General features: G+C 44.7%; 1 long non-coding RNA gene across 2 annotated transcripts in view; it reads right to left on the bottom strand.

Annotated features, from left to right (window-relative positions):
* The window catches only part of LOC142406675 (uncharacterized), a 51200-nt gene extending 28214 nt beyond the window's left edge, over nucleotides 1-22986 (bottom strand). The window contains exon 1 of one of the 2 annotated variants that reach the window (XR_012774659.1): nucleotides 22867-22986. This is a non-coding gene — a long non-coding RNA (uncharacterized LOC142406675). The remainder of the gene's footprint in view (nucleotides 1-22866) is intronic. The other variant, XR_012774660.1, reaches the window with a different exon arrangement.
* Nucleotides 22987-24827: the final 1841 nt, after the last annotated feature.

Raw genomic sequence — 24827 nt, forward strand, 5'->3', positions numbered from 1 at the left:
TGCTAAAAAGCACACAGGTCTCTCTGGCTACATGTTAGATGTCTTAAATATATCTGTGGATCAGTGTGCCAGAGAATAAAACAGTGTGAGTAGAGAGGCAGACTTTGGGTTTTAGCCCACTTCCCTTTCTCCCCTATTCACCATGTTCTGTCTGCTTTCACCGAAACCTTTTGGAGTGATTCAGCTACCACCAAGGCACCTTCTTCATGGTGCTGTGCCACAGATTGCCAATCCCGTACAGACACCTTGGACATAGCAGGGCAGCCAAAAATGATGCAACCCTTACATACCTATTGATAAGTCCTATGACCAGCCCGCTACCGCTTACAGACATGAATTATATCCATTAGCTTAATTTTCTGACAATATCTCAAAGTGATATAAAAATATCTATATGACATACATCTTCTCCCCCTCTCCCACCCTCCTCCCTGCTCAGCCCTAAGCAAGCAACGGGTGAAAAAAATTCACAATGCCACATAACATGAAATCTCAGCTTAGTTGGATGTATTAATAGCTCAATCCATTTTCTGATGTAATTGCATTAATTGTTCCTGTCCCAACTGGCTTTCCAGGAGAAAAAGGAAGGTTCATTTAAATATTAAACACGGAAAGTGTTGGGGTTTTTGTTACGGCTTTGCGCGCAGATGTGAAGCAGAGTGCTAAATATCAGCACTCTGCCTAGTTGAAGGCTGTTGTGTTAGCAGGAATCCTCACCTATTCGTACAAACTAGCGTGTACCAGATGGCTCCATGGGAGTCAGGAGGCTTGAAATGGAGCAATCATTCAGTCTGCAGATGGAATATACAGTACGTTCCCAGTTAAGTAAGGGGCTCATTTATTCAGATAGATTCTGCATATATGGAGCGTGTCTCAGAGGACAAGCCAGTTTCTGTCTCCAGATTTCTAGCAAATTTCTAAGCTAGGTCCATCCCCCATCACGCTTCTGCTACCGGAGTCCAGCAAAAAGCCCCCTCACTAATAAGGTGGAATTTTGCTCAAGCTGTGCTGAAGCAATACACTGAACACAACATTTGCAATTTTTTTTTAAATTGTCCCAATCTGGAAAATAAAAGGTGCTCCAATATATTTTTTCTTTTCACTCATCATGCAAACATTTGGACAGAACCTTCTAATTCAGTGCTCCAATCAAAGCAGAACTACATATTAATATGCTAGTTATGATTATTTATCACCAGAAAATAAATCAATGACTTAATGCTAATTAAGACCTGCAGCAGCAACACCCACTGTTGCCATGCAGAGTCCCAGAAGAGAGTCAGCCATGCCTGCCTTTGACGTCTGCAGTAAATGAAGCGCAGAGGCAAGACACGTGCCTTAGTGCAAAGAGGCAAGAAGGATCCTGCCTCTTCAACAGACATCCAGAGAAGTCCAAGCTAGAGGTTTCGGACATTGGATTGTTGTTATTTGTGTAAGAATGTAAACTAGAAGCTGCCCTGAACAGGGTTAGGGACTCAAGCTATTCAAAGACATTGCAAAGCAACCTTGCTCTCAAGGATGAAGATTAAATGAGCATTCTAGCCTCAGATTTTCAGCGGCCTACTAAAACTTATCTAGGCAAATAATTGAAGAAAACAATGAAAAAGCACGTGCAAATGTCTGGGCGAAAGATACTCATTGTTTCGTATTGTAAGGCTTTGTAGAGCTGATTCTACAGGGGAAGGAGTATGAAGAGATATCTGCGTTCTGGTGTCTTTTCACCAAAGTCCATGAAAACACAACAAAAGCTCACATTCCACACCGAAGGAAAAAACCTCCTCCTCCTATGCAAAGCCTTTCTCCCCATACCAAGTCTAAAAGTAGGTCCTGAGAGCTTGGTCAAGCCACATCCTAGATCCACCCCCAGCAAAGTCACTTCCCACCTTGATCCTCCTGGCACACCAGGCTGCCTCCACACGCACAGCCCGCTCTGCTGCTTCCCAGAAGCACCAGCACCCCCCTGCACGAACATTTCCAGCAATTATTGGCAGCCTCCAGAGGGGGGAAGGGATGGCTTCCAGGCTGGCAGACCACTGGAAGCTTCTTCTGCCCTCTCCGCAGCCCATGCTGCTGCTGCGTACTGGGGGGCCGCTCACTTGATCCTTTATTTTTTACCAGTAGGCATAATCTTGGCTCGCAGTACCCGACACAGGCAACGTAGCATGTGATAATGGTATAGTTTACAAATGTGAACATCACAGGGAAAGTATTGATTTATAATAACAAGCTGGAGGAGCAGGAAGAGGGAATTGTTAAGGGACTGCCTTCTATCACTTTCCAAGGATGGGAGGAACTCAATTATACCCAGCAGCCTCACCTAATGTAATTGTATTTGCTGGCTGTTTGCCTTTGAAGTACCTCTCCTGCAGTATGTCTTGGCAGTGTATTCTGCCACATCAAAAAGGGAAAGTTTTACTACCTGTGCTTTTGGAGGGCTCATTAAAAACACACCAAGTAGAGACATGGAGCAGAAAATTGTTATCAAATCCTCTGGGGCTTTTTGTTTTGTGTTGTTTTTCTTCTCAGATCACACAGAAGCCCATGCACTTTGTGGACTCCGTTACAGAAACGTTGATCGCACGGACCGCTGTTAATTCATCACAGCTTTGCTAGGCTACTTGTCTTCATTTGCCATGAACACAAACAAATTCTACAGACACACCATATCAAATCTGTTCTCCTGAAAAGACACATTCACTGGTGAAACAAAGAGAAACGTAATGGCAATTAATAAACTAACATTTACTGCACTAATTAGCATCTCCTAGAGGGCTTGATTATGTGTTTACACCAGTTAGATACAGCTCAGTATGAGTAAATACCCACATTTCATACATCAAAAGACATTTCTTTCATATTTCCTCTTCCATTCTTATAGTAGTGAAGTGTGAAGACAAGAGTATGAAGGAAGGTAGAATAATTCATTACCTTGTCTCCTACTGATTTGTACATTCAACATTTTTTTTTTGAATAAACACAAAGTCATAAATTAGCTTGTAGCAAAATAGAATTAATTGAATGTCTTAGTAGGATCATCAAACCAAGGTTTAAAGTCAATTTATCTGCCTGGGATTTTGCTAATGTAGCTTCAGCTCATTAGGGTGAGAGCTGATACTGTGCATGGGACACACGGCTTCATGAAAACAGAGACCAACCCACGTTTTCCCTATTTAGGGACAAAAATCTCTCATATATGTCGTGCACAGACACATGCATACACACGTACATGTATTTACATTCAGAGAGGAAAAAGTATGAGCCATAAAATAAGTGCTCTCAAGAAAGGGATTTTATATCGGAGGATAGTACGTGGATTTCAAATGCTTTCAGAAGACAGCTAGTCATATAAAGAATCCAGATCGTCCTGAGTTTCCTGGCATCCTTATAGCACCATGTTATTTCCTTAGCTCATGACCAATGCAGAAGCCACGCTAGTAAGTAATGGACACCAAGAGACAGTTTGGTTACATCAGCCCCTCTACCTAAGAGGTAATATTCTGAGGCTGGAAACAATTAGGACACAGAAGTCAGTACTGTGGGTTTGGGAGACATTTTGGTAACAAATACCGTATTAATCTTTGCAGGTACTTCATTATAGCCAGAACGTTTCCTGTCAGGAGGGCTTTCGACAATAAATGCTCCAGCTAAGCAAGGCAGATGGAGTGCAGCAGGAGCAGCCTGACGCGGAGCATGCCATCGGCTCCTCTAGCCCGCTCCTATAGGCAGCAGGTCGGTAGGGTTTCCTGAGCTGGTGTCACAGAAAAGCAGGATGTAACAAGCACCTCAGATGCGGATCACAACTTGAAGCCTATCCTGAGTGCTCTGCACTCCCAGATCCGTTCTCCAGCAATGGCAACAGGTTTTTATGGGACTGGTGAAAAAAACCCACCAGGGCTCAAAAGCAGCTCCCAGCTGTACCTGGCTAAAGGAAAACTCCAAGCTGACAAAAGACAAAGTGCAACCACCGCATGTCATTAGGTGGGAGAAGGATCACACACATAGAAATTCAAACAACTTCAGTCCTGGGGAAGGAAAAGACGGCGCAGTGCAGCACTTTAGCACAGCTTCAGAGAAGTCAGTGATGGTTGCACAGGCTGATGCCAGAGGCCAAACACAACACCTGGCATATGAACAAAGTCAGTGCACCGAGACAAAGAGTCAAGAAATAAATGGCATTTCAAATCTACAAACCTATGGCATTTCAAATCTACACAACTTGCCAGCTGTGAGCATCTCACTTTTGTCACTGCATACATACCTCATGCTCTTATTCCTGTTTACTACTTGCATTTCGGGAGGACTTCAGTCTCAACCAGCTGTGCTGAGAGCCACGCAAGTGTACAGTGGCAGGAGGCAGTACCTCACAATCTAGTAAAAAGAGGAAAGAAGCTGCAGCAATGGTGAGAAATTCAATGATGAGACCTCTCAGAAAGGGTGATAGGCTGTTCAAGTCACATCTTTAACACACTCTAAACACAGCAACACATCAGACTGTTTACACACCTAAAGATACAGACAGCAGAATGATACAGGCAGCAACCTCCAAAAGCACCCATGTTCAGATCCTCCTGAACTGGGCACTCAGAAGTTTTTGATAATGCCAGTAGGCGCCTTTGAATGACTTGCTGAGCAAACTTATTTTAAGAACTTCAGGATGAGGGAGACACTCATTACCTTTAATCACAGCTTTAGTCACAGCCTGTAGATAGAGCACTTCTTCGTTTACCACCAACCCCTGAGGGGTGTTACCAATGGCCTTATCTTCCTCCAGGAGGAAAGCAGTTGCCTCAGAAGTCTTCCAGCTTGTCCACTTTTGCTTAGCACGCTGGCCCTGACCATGGACACAGGCTGTAAGTCTGGTGGGTCTGCCTTGACCATGGACACAGGCTGTAAGTCTGGTGGGTCTGCCTCGTCATCAATATGGGGACATCCACACCACCTGCACCCCCAAGCCATGAGATCCCACTCCTTGTGTCGGTAGGAGCAAGTTGTCCCAGGCTTGATCTCAGTTAGGTAAAAGCAATGCCTGTAGGTGGATTAAAACACATAACATAGGCAGCTGGTGCCCAGGCAGCTCCATTGTACGTGCAGGACTGACGTTTTTCAGGCTGGCTTGCTAATTCTCAACAGAATTGGATCAGTTACTGCTCTTAGATCCTGGGAGACAATCATGGCAGGCATGGCCTTTCTGTACCTCGGGCTGGCCAGAGACTGTGACCTCTGCTGCAGTAGGTGGGATTTTGGCCACTTTGAAATCTCTGAAACTTCAGCCCTAAATTTCAGAGATTTCCAAGTACAGCAAGCCAGCCATGAAAGCATCCCCGTGCTTCAGCCTGTGCCATGCTGAAGTGCTGTGAGCGCTTGGGCACATAACATGGACGCATAAACATGTTTGCTCTCTCTTCTGCCTGGCCACCTATTCATTACCCCACAGCTAGCTGTACTCCCTTCCCAATTTACTCATCTGTTTGCTAGAGACAGGACAGCAGCATCTTAAATGGGATATATCCAGCTGGGAACAAAGAAGGCAAATAGCTGGCAGCACCACTGCCTTCCTCTAATGGTCCCAGCTTTCAGTTGTCTTCTCCCTCGCCAGCCGTCTGTCCTCCTTCTGCGAGCGTGGCTCGTTGCAGACCATCTGATATGAAGAAGATGTCTGGCACCTCATGCTCTAAATAGACTCTCTGATGTAGCCCCGCATCCTTGCCAAACACCCCAGCGCTAGGCTAGATAAGGGAGAGCCAGGGCTGAATTGTATATAGAACTGTATTACCCAGGACTAATACAAATATTTGGCCATATATTCAACTAGCATTGACCCTAGCACCACTAGCTCTAATGGACCAATGCCATTTCACATCAGTCCTCCTAAACAGGAACAAGCTGTTCACAGCACGTTTAGCTATAGATACAAGAGAACTTCTAAAATTCTTTATGAAAGACTTATTTTCCTAGTACTTTAATCGGCCCTTCTTCAGGCAAAATTCCACTCTCATTTTATGGAGGGAACTTAGGACTAAGAAGTCTTGTAAAGAGTCAGCAATAAAGTAGAATCAGGACTGGTCTGAAATTCAGGCCCTAAACTATATTGTTCAGACTCCAAACTCTCCCACATTACCTAGACTTCTCACATGCATGTGTGTGCCTTCAGAATAATATTTATGTTTATAGTTTCCCATTCTGTGCACACAAGTTACTGCCTTCCTCTCCCAGAGAGCAGACATTTGCCTTTCTGTTATGTCCTCCTCTTCTACGGAGAAGGTCCCTCTGGCCCATGGAGTAGGGCAATGCATAGGCTCTGCGTACTTCTTCAGCAGCCACTTTTTGCAGCTACTTAGAAAAATGAGAAGAATTACAAAATCCTGGGAATGTATCAGCTTGAAGAAAATTAACCTGTTTGTTTTCTTGCAGTAGAAATGACCCCGCTCTAGTTAATAAAAAGATTGTTTATTTTTGGTGAATTTACATTTGTTGGCAGCTTGAATGTCACTCCAGCTCCACTGCTTCCCTGTCCCTCCCTTTCATGTGATCTGAAAGCAACTTTGGTTTGTTTCTCTCACTCACAGCAAAGCAGAGCAGCAATAACAGCAAATGGTCCTTGGAAATCACAGTCGCATTAGGCTTCTGTTCAAATAGCTTTTAGGGCTGCGATAATAGGAGGCATTCCTAATAACTGGTGACTCAGTGAGACCCTGCACAGAAGGCCTCCAAATGACAGTACACAATTTAGAATTTAATCTAGAAACAGTGGCGGTGATGAGATTCCAGCTGGGGACCTTCTGGTCCGGAGGCCGGTGCTGTACCAAATAGTCTAAAGCAAATACTTTACCCGACCAGAAAGAAGATGAATCCCTTTTCTTGCCCTGAACTTCGCAACAACTTTCGGGATGGCGTTTGACCCATGAAGCGGAGAGTGCCTTCATTGCCACCTTGACTCTGGAGACTCACCACCCTGAACCGTGGCACGTTAAACTGCTGATAATGTGGAGAGCGTCCAGTCATGCAGCATTAATATGAAAGTTAGTTCCTGAACACTGAATTTCAGCACACTTTGGTTCACAGGCCACCCGTATTGTGCTTTTGGACTGTCCTTGGTCTGCTATAAGTCTAGACTGGATGCTCGCCCAGAGAGAGCAAAGATAGAGTTCGCCCCTCGTTCTCTCCCCCTCCCAGCACACTGCTTATGTTGAAATCGCACGATGTTAGCATGACCTACGCTTAGCAACACTGCTTACATAAAGAACAGGTTTCTTTTTGAGAGAAGAAAGCCATGACCCCAGTGGCAAAAGAACTACATTTTATTTCTTAAAACAAAGCCTTCAAACCCTCAGTCTTTGCCTCCATGATGTGCAAAGGGAGGGAAATTCAGCACAGACTTGTCTTTCCAAGAAGGGCCACGGTCCTTGGGTGGCCACTGGAAAACAGTGAATGGCCAGAGACAAGCACAGTGCCTGGAAAGGGAAGAGGATGGATGAGGGTCCCCTGGGTACAGGCATACCCTCCTACGCTCCGACTTAATGTTCCTCTGATGTGCCCTGGTAGCATCCAGTAAGAACAGCAGGAAACCCCTCATGCATGCAACAGGGAAAGGACAACTCCACCTCAGGAAAGCAGGTTGAGAGAAGAAGAGCTTGCACTCAGATGGTTGGGTCCCATTTAGCGCAAAAATCACTGTGGACAATAAACGTCAAAAAGCCAGGACAGTGTTTACCGACTGGTGGGCTGTCAGAACAAATACCGGTGTCTTGGAATTTATTTAGTTTTTACTATCAGTGGTCTTCCAATGGGGTGCAATATTTGCTAACATAGAGTAATTTGAGTTATCCACAGATAGTTCAAAAATACAAAGAGTTCATTGCCCAGATATCTCTATTTAAAATAGATTTGCTTTTGTTCATCAGTGTAATGCACATGGCTGAGAAATGGCAAGGTGCCAAAATGAAACTGCTCCTAATTTTCAGAGGAGGCCACTGGCTAATTACACAGACTGCAGGTGTGAAGAGAGAAGCTCAAAGTAATCAATAGTAGTAATTAATCTGCTAGACTGGAGCTAAAGAGCTAACAGCTGGACATCAGAAATGGACACATGCAACAAGATCAGCAATAATTACCTCTTTAAATATTGAATTTCCATAGCAACAATTAAGCATATAAATAAAGGCTTGAAATCAAGGCTCCGAGGCATGATGCTGAATTGCAAACACAACATTCTCCAAATCAACCCTTTTAATAAAACAGTAACAATATGCTTGGGCTGGGTCGACTGGTCTCTGGTGCTAGCAGAAGCTCAGCTTCTGCTGCCTCCAGATTTTTTGGCTCTTCCTCCTTGGCTGCTTCCAAACCCACAGGTTCTGCTGTAACTTCTCTTCGTTCAACTAGCATCTAAAGAGACCTGGTGCAACACATGCCCACAACTCACCCCCTCTCTTCTAAGGCTCTCCACCTTACCTCTTTGGCTTTTGCACCCTCTGGAGATGGTGTCCCTTCAAAACGCTCTGCTGAGGTGCCGTTTGGATCAGGCTAGCAGTGCTATCTTGACTGGGCAGCGTCAGAGCACTAGCTGGTAGGTGCCCTCACCGCAGCCTCTGCCGGGCTGTCAGATGGACCAAGTGCCAGAGCAACAGCTCTGCTAGGAGAAGTTTCTCTGAGCATCCTTCCACTGTGGGAAGCACCACCACCACCTCTCCTGGAAGCACCCAGAGACCCCTCCTCATGTCGCACAGCATGGACCCACAGCACACACGGCAGCGTTGCATTCCCCCAGCACCTGTGTGGGGTCAGTAGCACCTGCAGAAAAGGATACCTGATTTTCCTCTTGGCTTAATGGCATGGCTTCCTCACAAGAGCACTCTCTGCCATGGAGGCTGGAAATGCCAGGAAGCCTTCATTAAGCTCAGGCTAATCTTCTCAATAAATGTTACTTTCTGATGTATACTGGCTAAAACCCACCTTTGCTTATCTCAGCAGAGATGTCCAGGCCATCTTCTCCCTGCTCCAGAAAATTCAGATCAATGGAAGAGGCACAAATCTGCTCTTCGTTATGTTCTCCTGTGTCTGTGGGACCAGAGATGGCTCCGTGGATCCTGACCCCTGCAGGCTGCACCTAACCAGGCAGCAACCACAGACCACGTTACTGCACCGTTTTGAAGAGTTTTAGCAATTGAAGCAGCCAAGACCAGTCTGCCTCCGGCTCCACCCTGCTCGTAAGTTTACTGCTGGGATGAGGTGCCTTCTCCTTCCCAAGAGCTAAAGAGGGTCTTTCCAACATATTTTACATGCCACATATTAACTCACACCTCAGTAATAAGACAGAAAAAAAAAAATTCCACTCGGCAACTATGAGCAGAGGCTATATGAAACACCATCAGAAGCATTATCCTCCCTACATCTGCTTTAGCGCAAGTAAAAATAAATCACACCCACAGAAATCCACAGAAAAAAGGAATCCTAAATTACATACTTAATTTTGATCCTTACATATCCAGAATCAAGCTTGGAGTTAGATGAAACTTGGGGAACTGTTTTTAGAATTTTTATCTTAAGTTTTCTGCATTTTAAACATTTCTTTCTCCAATCATTTATCATCTTAGTTTTCCTGCTTTCCAGGATTTTTGCTTTTTTTCCTTAAAATATCTAGAAGTAAGGGACCCATTTCTATAACCTAATACTGGCTCCAGTTAGATAACTCAGTCAAGGAACAGAAACCCCTTGAACTTCCCAATGATTTCAGTGAAACTTTATAAAGGCCCACGTTAACTGCTATTAAGGTAGGATGGGGACCTATATTTTTTGCCTCTGAAGGCGGCGACATTTTGTAATTACCCTCCTGTACTGATTCCCCCAACCATGCCAGCAATATTTCTGAATCTCCATGGTCTGTAAATATTTCTACACACTGTATTTCAAACTCTTCTGTAGTATTGATTTGCGATGTACCTGTCATGCTATGATATTTTACCAGTACAGTGGTTTTGCCGCTTTGGTACTGACTGTGTTTTCTACCTTTCTAACAAGCGTGCAGCAGTTCAACTCCCTGTGAAGAACCATTGCCAGATATTACCAACACATCTAAGCTGAGCTTGTTTAAAAAATAAAGTGATGTGCTTGCCTGAGCAGCACATTCGACTTGATATCAGGCCCATACGAACTATTAGCTCAACCCAGCCGCTAGCCCAAAATCAGTATGATGAGGCTCGCCTGCTTCTCTCCCACACTTTCCTCCATGGGAGAAGCAGCTCAGCCCTCCATAGGTGACACATATGCCACTGCCATTGGGAAGTGTTTGGGAGAGGTAGAAACTGGAAGAAAGCTTCTTCCTGAGCTCCTCTCTGAGCAGCTCCTACGATCCCATCTGCCCTGGTGTCTCAGTGGTGGGGTGCTGAGGACCGACATTCGGGAACCACAGAGGTGCCTGGCCCTGGAGGAGAGGAGCCAGGCCAAGAGTAGAGCAGAGAGCCAGCAAACACGGCTGCCCAACAACAACCAGCTGGAAAAAAGCAGCAGATCCAGCCCTCCAGCGCCTCGTACCTCACATCTTCCGAAAAATTATGCATATATGTGGTGTGAAATGCTGCTATTCTGGGTCAGGGAGCAAAAACAAGGAGCCCACAGGGAGGTCGGTGCTGTGGGGCTGAAGAGCGGGGTTTGTTCTTAGCTCCACTACAGCTCTCCTGTGAGACTTCAGCCAAATCGCTTGCACCTACCTTGCTGTACCCATTCATCGCTATGTTGGAAAGACACGTGAAGAAATAATGTCATTTTCTTTCCTGAATCTCCTATAGTTGGTTTTCACGAGGGGGGACCTTTTTCTTAGGGAACTTTGTCTAGATAAGCAGAGGAGGCGAGATCAGCCTTCCCCCCCTGAAATGGGCAGACTACGCACGGTGGGGGCCAGGATCTGTGTTAAGGTCCCTCTCTATCACCATACAGCCACAGCAACAGTGCTCACTAAGTCAGACACTCATGTTGCCCAGCTGTTAGAGGATTCAGAAAACACAGTACTTGACCCCAGCCCATCCTCAGAGTCTTTTTCCCAGTGGCTCTTCTTGTGCTACATCAGTAGTCCACTTCGCATACAGAAACAAAATGGGAAAAAGCCAGTGAAACACCTTCTTTCCCTCCATCATTCAGGATATATCAGGAATCCCTGTCTGCAGGTCGAGGAAAGAGAGAGGCAGAGAAAGAGGAATCGTGTCGTCTCAAGGCACAAACATCATGATGGCAGCTATTCACTCTGCCCAACTCTAGGCAGTAAATTTAGGTGCCAACGCTGAAGGAGATAAGTCATCCTAAGCTGCCCATATATTGAGAGAGGAAGGTACACCTCTGAATTTGTGCTCAGAGGACTATTATTAAACTTCCGTTTGTCCTCTCCTACCTGGTGCACTAAGCCTCCTGAAATGCATATTACACATGGGTCAGAGGTAGATAGGTTTTAAGTTAACATTAGCGTGTGCTTAAAGGTGGTGTTCAACTGTAAGTATTTTGATGGAGCAGCAATTATTAAAATACAGTGTGGAAAAATAATAGTTTTTAATATTAGTACAGCTGGAAAACAAGCTAGGGATGGGAAAGGGATTCTTCAGTTTCTTTTCTATATAACCATCTTTTGGAGAAGAAACCACAATAAACTATCAGGTCAGTGTCAGTTCATCAGAAAAAATGCCAAGGCTGCCTTTCTCAGGGTATTTTGAGCGCATTCACACTGGAAATACGCAAGAATAAGAAGTCTCATGACATTTCTGCCAATTCATGTCTGGATTGCATTATCATTTGAGAAAGAGACCGAGCCCCTCCCGGAACGGGGAATCATTTCCATGAAGAGTTGTAAAACAGAGCCAAAGTTTAGAGCGGATCGAGGGGGAAGCAAGCGCAGCACAGCCCCTCCGGGTCCTGCTGCTGGCAGCTGGGGGGAGAGCTGGGAGCCCTCCGCTCTTGCTAAAAGCCAGGCGTCTGGTTTCAACATTGAAGTAGTAATTTAGGAAACTTAACTTTAAAGACACTTCTCTCTTCAAAAAAAACTTGGCCTCTCCCAGTTCACGTCTCCCTGCGAAGGGCATTCACTAAGGCTCACTGCAGCCTTGGCCCTCGCTATAGCCCCTGGAGAGAGAGTAGTTCTCCCATAGGGAAATTACCAGAAAACAGTCTCTCTCTGCTGCTCTAGATTGCACCTAGGAGGAGATCCTCTCTCTTCCTCTTGACCAGAGCAGAAGCCTAGAGACATTGACCTTGCTAAGCAAAAGATAACCTCTGCCAATACTTACTGTGCAATATGAAAGAGTTTACAAATGCCCCAGCCAGTACAAGCTTGCACACCCCTCTGCAGAATCAAATTGACTTGGGTCAGGTACACATACACCATGTGTAGGGACATATACGTGCACACATGTGTGTATATATGCACCCACGTGTGCACAATAAACAACTTTGTAATTATTGTTTCATTACAAAATAGCCTTTCAGAGAAGCATATTTTTTTAAAAAAGAAGTCAAGCTTAAACAGCCTTCCTCTCCCTCTTTTCTCCTGGCCAGATTATGGTTTGCCACTGCATAGTTGGCTCACTAATTCATTCTGTGCTTTCCATACATCTTTCGACTTTCTCTGCCCACAGCACACAAGATCCCCACACACACAGAAGCAAGATTTGCATGTTTGGTCACGCAATGCGGTCAGTTCTCTGCTGTTGGTGGCTCCTGACAAGTGCATCCTCTAGCTGGGCTCATGCGCTCCCTGGGCTGGCAGCCAGGCAGTAAATCCCAAATCAGGTGGACCAGATGCATGTAGCGTACTGAGGCACAGAGTGGATGAGGAGCCATGGTGGTGTATGCCAATGAGCAAGGACCATGCCTGATAGCAGGAGAGACAGAAGTTGGCTGATAAAAATCTCACCTGTTTGCCTAGCAAACGCCACCAATATGGAATAGTATTGACTAGACAGAAAGATTTGCCAGGTGCTTTTGAAGGCGTCTCCAACCCAAAGAAGCCACTAAAATGACCCTACAAATTGGTAAGTATTCTTTAGGTTTATTGCGTTGACAATTTCCCCTGCTCACGCTCCAGCCTCCTGAGTACCTCTTCCCTCACGTTCGCCCTAGCCCTCTGCAGACTCTGTTGCTTGTGACCAAACACAGCAAGCAACTCGTCCATTTATGCACGCTATGTATGGTCAGTTGCCTCCAGAATAAATGCCTGCAACAGGACATCCGTGGGATACATGTACCTTGGGTGGAATGAGCACTGAAGTTCATACTCCTGCATGCCATCATAAGCCACTCGCATAATGACTTTGTGGGAGGATATTCATTTTATCAGACCAGCTAGGCAAAACAGAAGTAACACTACACAGGCATCCATCTCCTTGGATGTCTATGCATTAGAAAAGCACTGTCACATCAGAGAGCTGCTGTTGAGTGAGTGTTAAGGTAAAAACGCCTATCAGTGTGACACATCGCAGCCTCTAGATATTGAAGGAGACATTTCAATAAGGTCACATGTCTAGCGCCAGCAGACAGGCAACTCCTTGCAACCCTTGGAAATGACCCAGCGCTTAATAGAGACAGCCATTTCAGGGAGACTGACATGAGATGATTATGCCCTGTATTGAAGCACAGCTCCACAGCTAAATGCGCTACCCAGCTCACGAGGACTGAGAATTGAACTCATCTCTGTTTCCACATACCTTCCGCTGAAGTCACTGCATAGGAGTGGAGGTGTTTTCACTGAAAAGCGGGCAGCTGAGTCTTTTTCAGGCTCGGTAACTTACAAAGCACTTGAACTACCATATTTGGAGATGAAAAATACACAAGAGAAGCATAGGAGTCATTTACTGCAACGGTGCAAATATCTAGCCTATATAAACCTAAGTCCTCATTGCTGGTTTCACTGTCTTCCTTCCAAGTGTTATTATGTCTTCTCAGACTTGAACTGTAAAATACTCCGAGAGTGGAACATTTCCTACTTTGGTCTTACAGAGTGTCTAGTGCCATGAGGCCCCAGCCCCCGTGCTACCAAAACACAAATATAACATCTTGAACGCTGCTGTTGGGTACATGATTTATTGCTGCTTTTCTCATTCAGGCCGATGCAGAGGACACCCAGTCTAAAACAAGATGACAGTTCTAAAGACTTGGAGCTCTTGATTCTCCAGATCCGTAGACTGACCCGCCCCGCGCTGCCTTGCACGGCCCCGCTCCCTCTTAGCAGGATGCGGGGCGAGGGCTGAACCTCTCCATCCCACCACGCACCACTTGCGTACCTGTTCACGATCGCTTTCTCTTCCCACAGATTAACGCCTTCAGTATTTAGCAAAACTACATGTGTACAATGCTTGCCATGCTGTTCACACAGGAAATCAAAACTGTTTATTTTTGCAACAGGCAAATTGTGGGCTAATTTATACAGATGTATTTATTCAGTGACTCATTAACAGTAAGTATCAGGAACCTAATTTACTGCAACATCAGCCCACAGATTGTGGCAAATTATGTTACACAGAGAAGCAGGACCCAGGTCTGTCAGAACTGACTTTTAAAGTTGAGGTTTATTTTTAGCATCCATTTCACAGCCAGCTTTCTCCAGCAGGATGGATTCCATCAGTACTCTCAGCCAATGCTTACCCACCTATCTTCAAGTCTTTTTTATTATTACTAGTATAATTATTTTTTATTCTAGTGACAATTTATTTTTTTATATATATATATATATATATGACAAAACATAAGTGTTCCTGAGGATGAAATAGGAAAACATGTAGGGTCCAAGTGCTTTAAAAAGCACCTCAATAAAATGATGTCAATAATTGATTTCTTGTTCCTCTATCAAACCAAAAAAATATTTCTGGGGTGGTATAAGGCAAGGAAATATTTAGCTTGATTAAAACAGCTTTTAAAATTTAGATTTACTTTGCCTAGTAAACAAATGCAAGGCAATCTTTTCTTCAGCTCCAATTTGAAAAAGTTTGTATTTAAGGCACTTCTAGTGAAAGAACGTAAGAAGTAAGGATCAACGCACAGACACCCTGCAGAAGGAGGCCGTTCTCCTTGCCTGCAATGGTCTAGTAGCCAGAGTATTCACCCTAGAGGCAAAAGAGCTTTTTTCTTCCCTCCACCTCGTTCAAAGAAATTAAGCCATGGTCTCTAACCATCAGAAGAAAGTTATAACCATCAGGTAGGCTGCAGGGTATTCCGAGAAAAGAGTTTTTCCTTGAGTCTCTCCTATTGGAGCTGTTCTACTTCTCAATGAATATGTATAGATTCATTAAAAGACAGAGGAAGAGAGACTAATTAGTACACTTAGCTAGGAAGGCTGGGTACCCAATCCCAGTCCCTGCTCTAGTGAATATCTCATTATCTGTACAAAGAGGAACTAGGGGCAAAAGGCAAGTTATAAACATTCCCCTTTCCAAGCCAGAGCATCCTATAGCTTGGCAGGCAGAGAAGAGGTCTCATGTGCACGGCCACATCATGGTTGAGTGCCCTGAGAATCGGGCTCAGCACTAAAAGGTGATCCATAATAATCAGTCTAACCTGGAAAACCCTTCCCCATCTTTAAGTATTTAACGGGAGAAAAGAAGGGGAAAGGAAATCAGACTGGGACTTCTTTGCAAGATGCACATTCAGAAATTAAAGTCGCTAAAACCAGCAGTGCCTCCCAAAAGCCTCAGACCACAAGTCCCCTTCCTTGCTACTCCAGATTAAAACCTGTTAGCTTGGTCAGGTGCTCCCAGAGTTTTAAAATATAAACAATGTTTTGAGTGCCAGGTTTTTCCTCTCACCATGCCTTTCCCAGACTGACACATGCAAGCTTTAGCATGAGCATTCATTTATTGCTTGCATTTAAATTTATACACAGCCCATAAAAGATTAATACATATCCATGAAGAATACTTTTATATCAGTCAGATCAAAATTAATGAAACCAGTCAAGTAAGTAGGTGGCTGTTCTACATGTTTTTATTCTAACGCTATCCTATCACACGTTATACTACCCTGAAAGTGTCTTAATGTATTTTGTATGTGTTGTGAAATGCTTTTGTGGTCTCTTGCCACTACATCCTGGTGAAAAATGCCCCCTGGTTAGAAGTGTTTGAATAAATTACTAAACCCAGCACAAAGGAAGAAAGGCAGTACAGAAATTGGGGAGGAGGAGAAATCAGTGCGAGGAGAGAATATATTCTTAGACACAAACTCCCTTGCATAATACTTTGTTCAATAGATCGTATTTTTCTTTAGCACTGAGGGAAGAGGCTTTTTGCAGATTAGAACATTTTGAGCATTTGATGGAAGGCAGGGAAAGTTTATAAATAAACAGAACCGCAAAGGAACAATAGGCACTAACATCTGTAGTCACTTGTGAGTTATGTTTCTAAGCGTCAGCCTAAGAATATGAATTATGTCTTTGCAGACCATCCAGCCCAGGTCAATGAAAGTAAGAGCCCTTGCTCTACCTTTATTAGTCTTCAAGACTAACCTTGTACAAGACAATGACTTTTTTTTTTTTTTTTAAGAACAGACATATTGTATTTCTGAAGAGCTTTTAAATCATGAAAAAAAAAATCATTTCCTCTAACCCTTCTTTTTCTCTTCATTGAAAGTATAAAACAGTGCTCCACCTGCTAACACTCACAGACCAATAACTTAAATTTTTGGCACTTATTTATAGACTCAATAGATCCATCCACACCTGCTTTCCCCTTAATTAGTTGGCTATCCAAAGGCTGCAGACTGGCTGCTGCCAGCTTCCTGTACTAATAGGAAGATCATTTAGGGCTGATGTAAAAGCACAAAATAAATAAATAAAAAGATCTCATGCAGAAACACTAGCAAGGAAAACATTAACACAAAAGGGAAAAAATTAAGGAAAACTGAGAGGGGCGTGCATTGTTGGAGAGAGTGGGTTGGTTTTGCTGGATTTTTTAAGTCAAACCTAAGAAACATTTAAGCCTGTAAAGGTCTGTAGGGTGATGAATAAACAGCGCGAGGCCCTGATTCAGTACCATTACACTACTTTCAAGGAGTTTTGGATCACCACAGAGGAGATGAAATCTTTAGCCTCCTCCCACTACACATCTTATAAAGAGACCTATTGTGGTGGTAGGAGTCAAACTATTATTAGATTAGCTATTAGCCAGAGGGAGGAAAATGCTTGAGAGAGATTTACTTTCCACAGTGCTATCAGCTGAGTCGCTAGAATAGTAGGCGTTTGAAGACTAAAATGACAGGAACATTGTAAGCACCTAAATGGGCAGGGAATGGGTTTTTTTTCAAAGAAAGCACTTGGGTCTTATTTTTCCAGACTACTAACACGGGGATAGCGTTTACTACATTTATCCAGCATACATCCTCGTAAAAAAGTTAGCATCTCATCCCCAGATAGGGACCACGTCAAGTCAACACCCTGTTGCAACTTGCACCCAGCCCATTTCAAAGGATGGGATTAGCTTCAAACAAGGGCTGCAAGTTGCACAGAAGATAGTGGTTTTCTTCAGTGCTTTGCCGCTTTTAAGTTCCTGCCTTAACACATAGGGTACAGCACCCAGCACAAGGACATCCTCATCCATCTTATAGCCTCTAGACAGAGCTGTAATTACAAAGTCTGGTCCTACCACTGCTCAGACCTTTCAACGTTTTATTTTTAGGAGAGTAGCTCCAATAAAGCACTCAAGTTTTACTGTTTCCAAGGCTCAAAGAAAAAAATTGCCTTGTGGTGCATGTTAGGACAGGAGGAAAGGAAAACTGTGTAATTAAATACCTAAGGATGAAATAGAACAAGTAGGATAGTAAGAATTAATTACTCATCTGAGGATTTGCTTTGACCCGCTATTCTGCAGTCACACCTATTTTACTATTATGTTTCAATAACCCATTTTGTTCTGCTCCAAGGCTCACACCTATGATATTACATTAGATGAATTTCCCACGTTGTTCTTTTCTGTTTGGAAAGTGGTATAATTATAGCGACTGATTTGGAGAGCAAAAGTTTGAAAATGTTGTCTGAGGCATACCGAAGTCCCATGACTTGTTAATAAGTCACTTCTCTCCCGGGGCTTTTTTTAGCTACTTCTTGAATAACGTTAGCGCTTCATTGCGACATTTTCCTAATATTGTGGGTATGCCGAAAACCCAGGATAAGAGGAGATGTTTGGGTGTATCTGTTGTAGTGGAGGGCCAGCTTAGCTCTCACGAAGGCCGAGAAGCCTTTCCTGTTAAAGGGCTGAGTCTTCAAAGAGGTCTAAAATCTCTGCAGACTCAGACTACCTGCGAGTTTGCTGTGCCTCAAGAGGGCCTGTTTATCATCCAAAGTCAGGGGCTTTTGAGAAAAGGCGACTCAAGATGCCTCCGAGACACACAGCCCGAGGCTTAAACATCCCAGCTCCAACCTTACCCCTAGGAGAGAGCTGTGCCGGCATTGCTATCAGGAGCTCACTGTAACCCTCACCTGCCTTAAGGCTGCCCGGGACAGCCTCCAAGCAAGGGCATCGTGGACTCTAGTGCACCCAGAAGAGTCCAGACCCCTCTTGCCTGCCAGAAAGGTGTTTAACACGTCTTGCACCCATCTGCAAGTGCCTCTAGCTCGCTCCAAGCTTGGACTCCAGTGGGATACATGCTCAGACCTGGAGCCCTGGCTTCAACGTGTGCAACACAGGGGCCAGGACTCAGCCTCGAGTCAGCTCCAGAAACACAGCTTAGAGGAGATAATCACAGGGGACCTTAATATGCAGCTTCTGAAGTATTAATGTTTTAAGGGCATGGGAAACGGCAGTTTTACATCTTGCTTGAAATGCAGGGGGGGGGGGAAACTGGAGACGTATCAGCCAGCTGTCACAAGCTTCAAGCTATTACAGCCACCACAAGAGAAAGCACTGAAGACTTGGAGAGATAGACCACAGGTTTGAATACCCTTCGTCTTCTACTAGCCCACAGGTATTTCAAAACGTGGCTATAACTTCCATTCCACAGTGACAAAATTTATTTTGTTACACAAAAAAAGAACACAACCACTTAATCATAAGACACTATTTCCTCTTTATTGATGTATATATATATATATATATATATATATCAAGTAAAAACCTATATATTAACTTCAACTGCTTAAGTTATCACTATTTTTAACAACAAAAAAAAACCCCATTTCTATTACTATTTAACAAATCTAGGAAATTCACTGACAAATATCTTCGTTATCAGAAAGTCTGGGCTGCCCAGTAATACATACTGCTTCAGATAGGCAATCCTTTGGAAATAAGAAAATTCAACTGTACAATTGTTCCCTGACCTCAGTTCCCCTATAACACACTTCGTAGATGCAAGGAAAGGGAAAGACTGAAAGACTGATGACCATCGTGGGACAGCACCTGACACCTTCCTTCTGCTAATGCTACCAGCGCTGTAGGTGTGCTGTACCAAACAGCAGCCGCACACACCTACCCCATGCCCAGCTACATAGCCTACAGCAGCACCTCAACCCAGCACTAAACCCATCAGTCAATATTCTCTTATGCCTTGCTGCCATTAAACCTCCATTGCTAGATTTTTGTCTCTTTGCGGCATCTTAGTGCTGTAGTGAAATTCCCAAGTTCCCCCAGCACATAGGTGCTGTTTCCCTTTATGTATGCATGTACACACAGAGGTATGTACATTCAGCTTCTCCTCTCACCCACCCTGAAATTTTTTCCTATTATCCTCCAAGCTCTGCCAAACTCCAGCTAATCCTCCCAGCGTTCAATACTGCTCCAGCTAATACAGTGACTGCAGCTGGAGTGGTTGCAGATAATTCCCAGTGAGCACTGCCAGCTCCAGGGGGGCAGAGTTAATGTTTTATTGGCATGTACCTTGATTCTGTATTTCCTGGATTTGAATTTTCCACTTGGAAAGGTCTCTGCTACAATTGGGTCATCTGAACTCTGCATTAATAGGGATTTTTTTTTTTCCTCATAACCCTCAGAGCTTCTTTGTGGTAAGGTAGCTGTAATTATCTTCAAAGACTTTCAGAGTTTTTAGCATCTCGTGTTGCATATCGTCTCTAGAATCGAACTGAGATTTGTAAAGCAAATTACAAATCCCAAATACTGACAACAGTCTAAGCTAATGGGGAAAGCTATAAATGTAATTTGACCAATGAAGACATCTACTTACAAACAAGCACACCTCTGCAGCATCATAGAGTGAGAAGTCCCTGTACTAGGGGTGGGAGAAGAGGCTCTGCAGGTGCTGGGACAACAGGACAGAGCCAGGAGCTCACTGTGTTTTCAGGCAAACATTTGATTTCTAGGAGGCATACTCCAGTCACTTCGAGCAATGACAGTGGAGCAGGTTTGAAAGTCCTGGTGGGCTTTCAACCACCACCGCCCCTAGTTACGTGGGATGAGCATCACCCCCATTTTCTGCTCCCATGGGAGCCCCACTGATGCAGCCCAGTGGGAGGAATCAGTGACCCCTGAATCAGTGACCCCTTAGCCCCATCGGCTAAGCAGCACCTTCCCCCAGAGCAGCTGGGCAGGGCAGATATCCCCGGTGCCACACACCTCCCTGGGCCCCAACACATGGTCAGCCAGCAGGAGCTGCACAAGGGAAGCCAAGCAGAGCCCGCAAGGAGCTGCTTGGCATCGTCCAAGCCCTACCAGACCAGCAGTCCTGGCACTTCATCTTCTCAGCCTAGGAACAAGCCAGGCAACCACATGTCATCATTTAGAATAAACATCTACGGGGCCTGGTTGACCACCCCCTTCAATCCTACATCTACCCAATATGCCCACAGGGAGACTTCTTCAATCTTATGCCAAACCAGCGCATTACAACTTCATTCTGGTGGTTTGGCACAATTTCATGATTCTCCCTTGATCCCCCAAGCCTTGTATAAATGTAAACTTCCTGCTGAGACTGAAAAGAGGGTGAACCTGGCCCTGCAGCTTTTCCTTTTCATCGTTTCTCAGCTGTAAATCATTATACAGCAGGCAAGGCAAGAGAGCATACGGCCCCATGGTTGCTACAGAGATGAGTGGGCAGTGCCAGATCCACCAGCCGACCCTGTAGCAGGTACCTGCCCTTGTAAAGGGAATGACACTGTTCGAGGGCTTGCGGCACGCCATCAGCATCAGTGGGTACCAACAATGCAAAAGGTAGCAAGACTTCATCCTCCTCCAGCCTCCCTGACCACTCTTTTCCTCACTTTTCTGCAAATTGACCAACTCTCCAGCCACATAGCAAAGGCTTCCGCCCACATACCCTGCGTGAGTGTCCTCCCACCCGATGCCTAGAAGAAAGTCTAACCTGACGTGGCAGCAACTTGAGATGAAATGCTCTGGGATGGTTCAACATATGACCACCTCACCAGCAGTATTACAGATGAAGCGCGCTCACCCACGTGTGAACAGCCACTCACGGGTGACTGCTTCTGGGATGGCTTAAAAGCAATCCTAGGTTCAAGCCAGCTATAGTATACGTTAAAGCTTGGAGCTGGAGTTTTCCTTTATCATCACTTAAGAACATGACAGCCTTCACTAGACTGGAGACTAAATGATATGGACAGAGTAGTTTATACTGACCTTGATCAGAGGTTGCTCATTCAGCAGTACAGGACATGTCAAAATTCGGCCAAGCAGTCATTTCTCCAGGATGATCCAGTTGTTTCAACAATGACAACTATTGGGTAATATACTACTTTTCCCTCTCTCTATTCCCCCCCTCCCCTGCCCCAATGTCACTGGAAAAAAAAATCCTTTATCTATTAAATAAAACAACTGATAAATTTGACTCACCCTTCTGAATAAACAGGCTTGAGCAAAGGCTATTTCTCAGGAAAATTCTCCCACGTCCTCTATGTCCTATGCTATCCTGCTGCAGTACAACTTGGATTTTAATTCCTCGACTAAAGTGTTTGGCTTCTGCATTCCATACAAAAGTTTTTAAGTAGAGACCTCTTTTTATCTATTCCTACAGCTGCTTCTTACAATTACATTAGCTATCTATTTATTTTCCTCCTTGGAAAAAAACAGTCAAACCAAGCAACTCGCCATTACGTCTCTTAAAGTATATATACGCACTTTTCTGTAAAGCTCTGCAAATTCTACAGAGCTTCATCCCCTTCTTCTCTTAATAAGGCTTATTTTTAAGGGCACCAATATTCCCAAGGAAATGGTGCCGCCTTCTCTTACTGCACCAGAAAATGCATTTCAAACATAAACAAGCTAGCAGCAACCATATCTTTGTTTGGCAAATGGAGTAGTCTCATCACTTAGTCCTGTTCATAGCAACACACAAAGGAGTAGTCTGTAGCCAGTGGTAATAGCTGATCCCATAATCTGGCACTAACACTTAGAAAGATTAATTACCCTATTAAGATCTTAGACACTACTAAGAAAATCTTTGTATAAACCTTTTAACTCACAACAAATGCAGCATATTTGGTGCCATCAGTTTGTTGCACAATAAAGGTTCTCACCCTCCCACTCTTGTTCAGTTTTGTCTCTGTCTCCCATACTATATAAACACACACACACGTGCTCACACACAGAGCTGCTTTTTTTTTTTTTTTTTGCCTTTGCCTATTTTTTTTTTTTCTGTTTTCCCAATACAAAGGAATAAAGTACAAGTGTGTTTGGAGCAGATAAAGTAAAAACTCCTTCTGTCCCCAAATTGGCTGCCTCAGAGATTAAGCAGCAAGAGCAGACGCTCGCCGATTCAAAGGCTGCTGCTGTGTCGGAAACCAGAGGCACCTAAGCAGATTCAGGTTGTAATCCCTACGCAAATTATATATCCAAAAATATGAGGAGGGTTAAATTATTAAAGCATGTTATCAAAGACACCTTCTAAAGTACATCATTACTGATTAGCACCATCAGATGCCAATGCAAAATAGCTCGTCACCTTGGCACGGCCTCCCACTTCCACGCTATCTCACTCTCTCACTCCGTCCTTCTCCGCCACGTCGTCACCAGCCAGAAAAGCCGCAACAGTGTGAACAGACTTAGATAAAGCAAATGTGAGGCATCCAGCAATGTTTAAGATCACCATTATTGCCCTGGCTATCCATAAGGCGATTGCATGTGATTAAAGTCTGGCGCAAGAGAGAAACGTGTGCTTCAGGCACAGCCTGCGGGGAAGCAGCCAGGGGCTCTCCCCTGCTGGGAAGCAAGCGGGAGGATGCAGGGAGTAACGCTTTACCTGCACCCCGCTTCCCTTATTCGCATCTGGGGACCAAACACCAGGCTTTCCACTCGGCGAACGCTTGGGCTGCGAGTCAAAGATGCGGTTTAACATTTCACAGTTCTTTCCTGAGGGAGCACTTCCAAAAAGAGCATTGTAAAATCTTTGATGCTTCTGTCTCGCAAAGGCAATGGTGGGAGCACCTCCTACCCTAGATCCTAAATGCAACGGGCATCAGCAGTAACTTCAGATTGCCAACAAACTGCCCATACTACAAAGATCACATCTGCTTTGATGCATCCCCTCTGAAAGCTTCTCGCCTGAGCTTACTATTTTGATTTCAAAATATATCTGAAGAAGCTGACCTTGGGAACGTTCCAGGAATCAAAAAAAATAACATTCACATCCTAAAACATAGTTTTCTCATTGCTCATCACAGCTTTTCTTGATAATTGCTGGGCCCAAGTTTTGTCAAGGATGATTTCATCTGTCAGCGGCCGGTGCGGGTGGGTGAGTGGCCATCGTTACTGGTACACAGGGAACATCTGACACTGGGAGTTGTCCGACGTGGACAACAAAAGCTGTTCAGACATCAGCCACAGAAGTAGCTGCTGCTTTGCAAATCAGACCCCGATGCCCAAGCAGAGCTCGCCGCGTTTCCAACGCTTTCCCCATGAACACCCTCAGTAGGGTATAACCCAGCCTCGCTATGCAATCATGTTGTTCATATAAGCAGTTAATGACACTATTTGCACAAGCCTACGCCGAGGATGACCCATTTCTTCCTCCCTGACATCTGGTAGGTTTTGTGTGACTTAGTGGCCAGGACAGAGCGCAGTAACTCTAATAATCTTCCAGTGCCGCATCCAGGTCCCTTTCAGTGCCTTATGGCCCGCGCTGCTCCTGCCGCAGCGATTATGGAGACAGCAGTTGTGCTGCAATTAGGATCCTCCTGGGCCGGCCAATCTGAATTAGCAGCGGAGGCCAGCTGCTCCGCTGCCAGCCAGATCTTTTTGGCACACCCTCTTCTCAGGCACTCGTCCCCTCCTGGAACCTGTCCTCTCTTCCCGACCGCCGGCAACGCTCGGGTGGGCTTTTGACAAAGAAAATCGCGTCCTTTCCCCTGCTGCCGGCCCCGTCCAACGCTGCAGCCGACCGAGGCTTTCCCCGAGGAAGGCTGAGCCCAAAGCACAACCCAACACCCAGGTGTCCCGTCCCACAGGGACTTGCTGCTGCTTCAGCCCTTCCATGTTGTTTTCACTGCTAGAAGCCATGTTTTGCACATAGCGGATGTGCACATTTCTTTTAGTAGCGAAAGATAAAGGGGGGAGTATGTTCAATATCGCTCTACCCTGTCCTTTTCCCCTCCTGATAATGACCCAGACAGTTACAAGTGTGACCACCTCCGAGTCACACATTAGGAAGCTCTCATTATGGTTTCATCTTTCAATTTTTTTCAGAGTTAGAGTCCTGCACCATTCGTGCTTCCTTTCATTAAGAAGAAAAAAAAAAAAGTGGACTTTTTTGTTTGTTTCCTACTGCTGCCAACAATATATAATAGCCTGTACTTAAAAAATAAAAAAACCCCACAACCAAACACAAACACACACACGTGCCTTTTCACTTTTGATTTGTTACCGTCTCTGTTTTTCCTCTGTTTAGCCTTGAGCAACAGACAAGCC

This window comes from Mycteria americana, chromosome 2 (genome assembly GCF_035582795.1).
Source record: "Mycteria americana isolate JAX WOST 10 ecotype Jacksonville Zoo and Gardens chromosome 2, USCA_MyAme_1.0, whole genome shotgun sequence".
Lineage (NCBI taxonomy): Eukaryota > Metazoa > Chordata > Aves > Ciconiiformes > Ciconiidae > Mycteria > Mycteria americana.